General features: G+C 34.7%; 1 long non-coding RNA gene across 1 annotated transcript; it reads right to left on the reverse strand.

Moving 5' to 3' along the window:
• Window positions 1–2,787: 2,787 nt before the first annotated feature.
• On the reverse strand, window positions 2,788–3,376 carry LOC132616201 (uncharacterized). Its single transcript, XR_009573043.1, has 4 exons — window positions 3,341–3,376; window positions 3,211–3,243; window positions 3,000–3,110; window positions 2,788–2,918 (listed from the first exon to the last, which is right to left on the reverse strand). It is a non-coding gene; the product is annotated as an uncharacterized LOC132616201 (long non-coding RNA).

The raw sequence follows: 3,376 nt of genomic DNA on the forward strand, positions 1-3,376 counted from the left end.
CAAGATGAGTTACAATATTTGCATAACAAAACAGGCAAAAACTTAAGATGGATCCCAACAAAATGTATCATAACCACTGAAAGATTCATAGCAAGATGAGTTACAATATTTGCATAACAAAACAAGCAAAAACTTAAGATAGATCCCGACAAAATGTATCATACCCAGTCACCAACAAACTATGTTTTTACATCAAACGCTACAAACTAGTAACTCTAAAAACTAATTTTTCACTTTTCGTTTAGGTCTCGGTAATTTTTCCCACTGGGGGACAGGTTCCTTACGAATTCTTGGCCCACCTAATTTACCGGTAACCAATCCAGTGGCTTCACACTCACTAATAGCTCCAGCATCCTGCTTTTGCCTTGCATAATCCCACAGTAGGGCACCATACCTACTACGGTGAAGATGATGATCGAAGTCGTCCTTTGGGATTTCCAAGATGTCATGGCTGATATATTCAGCAAATGCACATACATAAACTCCACAATCACTGAAAAGAAAATGATAATGGAATGTATGAGGAAAGAATTTTTTATGTATGAAAACTATCAACAGATGTTAAAAATTGCAAAAGACCATATTTCATAGAATAAATATACGTACTTTGATTCCGGATCTTGTTCTGGCAAATTCTCCACGAAGACATAATCCAAAGGATCATAAACACCCTTCTCAATGTATTCTATGTTATTCTTCCAGTCTACGTCATCCCTTTTGCCATAAAATCCAGTACTGTTAAAGAAGAGTGGTATCATTTTTTCCAGTTTTTGAACAATTTCTCTAACCGCACGAGTGTGCGCTGCACCTCCCGGGAGTGAATCATAGACATAAAGACACCTGCTTTGTATAGATAAAACAGCCAGCACCCAATGATGTTTCTGGCCTACATTAATCGGTATGAGCACATAGTCGACTTTATCCCAAGCGATATTTGCAAGCAACTTATACCCACGGATAACTTGCGCGACATCATGTTCTGGAGTGATCAGACTATGATCATTATGGTTATCCTTGAACTGATTGTAAATTAACTCAACCCACGACTTGAAAAAAACATCAGTCGTTACGTATCTGACTGGATTATTTGGCCCATACTTGGCCTTTTTCCTCAGGTAATACATAATCACATCAACTTGCTGAAAACATGTCAATTAAACTATGAATCAGATTTTAGGATACCACATTTCATACACATTCCATACATATGTCTGTCTACTGTCTTAGATGACATAAAAGAAAAAACCACATTCCATACATATGTCTGTCTACTGTCTTAGACGACATAAAAGACAAAACCACATTCCATACATACATATTACATACATATCCCATACATATGTTTGTCTACTGTCTTGGATGACATAAAAGTAAAAACCACATTCCATACATATTACATACATATCCCATACATATGTTTGTCTACTGTCTTAGATGACATAAAAGTAAAAACCATATTCCATACATATTACATATATATCCTATACATATGTTTGTCTACTGTCTTAGATGACATAAAAGTAAAAACCATATTCCATACATATTACATACATATCCCATACACAAGACACATAATAAGAAGAAACCAATCTTTAACAAAGAGCAATCAACTATGAGACCCGAATCACATTTTTAAATTATTCAAACAGTGCCAGCCCACACATAAGAGACGAACCACAATACAAAGCTCGTAGGACCAACAAAATATACACATGAATGACCTAAAGCAGAATATATTCAGACTAGTTTCAATACATATTTCACACACTGTGGAAGTCAAAAATCATAGTCAGACAATTTATGGGTTCAAGACAATGTACCGAGTCTTGCCAACACTTTCCAGTAGTCAGTATAGTGTGGAACCACTCCATTTTGTCGACTGTATCAACTCCCATATTAAAAGGATTCACAATCTTATTGGCCTTTTTAGAGAACACTGATTCCCTGCAAAATAACAGATGTTTTAAAATTGTAGAATAACATGTGTTAAATAAATAATTCTCTGAAAAATAGCTGATGTGTTCAATACAGACCTCCCATGTCTTGTAGATATTTTCGATTTCACCCAATCCTTAAATTCGGTGATCAGATCATTGTCAACATCAAAGCCAATGCAATTTGTGAATGGGTGTTTAATGTGAAAGTATGTAGGAGAATTGATTATGCTGCTGCCGCCTGAACTAAAATCAGTGTATGGTGATTTACCATACGGTCCAGGATTTCTATTTCTTGCTTGTTGTTCAGGTGTAACGATGTCACCACCTTTGGTTTCAATCGCTACTATTTGAGACTCGGTAAATGGAGGCATTTCAAAATCATCAAGGGTAGGGGTCTTAGTGGCAGAATTGCCCAAAGCACCCAACTTATCAATGCCAGCAACCACATATTCTAGATTATGTTCTGTAAAATTTGAACATTTAAATTTCATATCAAAATCTTAACCAAATCATTTAAGATGTTATCATGTAAAATGTATATTTGTTTAATGCATATAGTAAAAATGAAAACTGAGTGGTCTCATTACCTGAAATCAGAGTATCAATAGGATGACTCTTCAATTCGTCTAGGTCAACTATATATTTATCACATGCTTCACCATCTCCAACTTGCTCACCAACTTCATGTTTCACATAAAGGCGTAAGTTTTCTTATTTTTCTACATTTTGCATACATTCACATGGGTCTGAAAATGTGTAAAATATAGAGGAAACTATACCTGGAATAGAAGCATTAATCCCATTCTTCAAAGCAGATGCATCTACTACAATGGGATTGGATATTTGCTCACTTACATCCTGCCCACCAATGTCAAAATCACCTATCGGTTCATCAAAATGAAAATATAGGTTGTGCTGAAGTCCATCATTCTTGTTGCTTGTCTTTGGTTCTTTTGTAACATCCTTAACACTGCCAGACATCTGTTTATTAAGATATGTATAAACACATTTAGATAGAAAGGGATAATACAAAAGACATTAACTCAAATTTTGATAAATAACCTTAGCTTCAGGAGTTTCAGTTTGCCTGCCAAACATGGACTTTAGATCTTTAAGTAAATTCATAATTGACTTGTCCATGTAGTCTTTCATGTCAACAAACTGTTCACCGACCTGGGATAAAAAGGAAAATATGACAAGAAACCTAAGCTAATCTATATACTACAATGAGAATAAAATTATGAACTTTGAAAATTATATTAAACTTGTCAACCTTTTTCTCAAATGATTTAAGATCTTTGCGGACCTGAAAGATGTAGAATAACATTAATGAATGTCTTAACCACAAATACAACTATTTCATAAAACAAATATGAATGCAATTAGTGAAAACACATGCTTACATTTGCAACTTCCTTCTTCAACGCATCAAATTCAGA

This window comes from Lycium barbarum, chromosome 10 (assembly GCF_019175385.1).
Source record: "Lycium barbarum isolate Lr01 chromosome 10, ASM1917538v2, whole genome shotgun sequence".
Lineage (NCBI taxonomy): Eukaryota > Viridiplantae > Streptophyta > Magnoliopsida > Solanales > Solanaceae > Lycium > Lycium barbarum.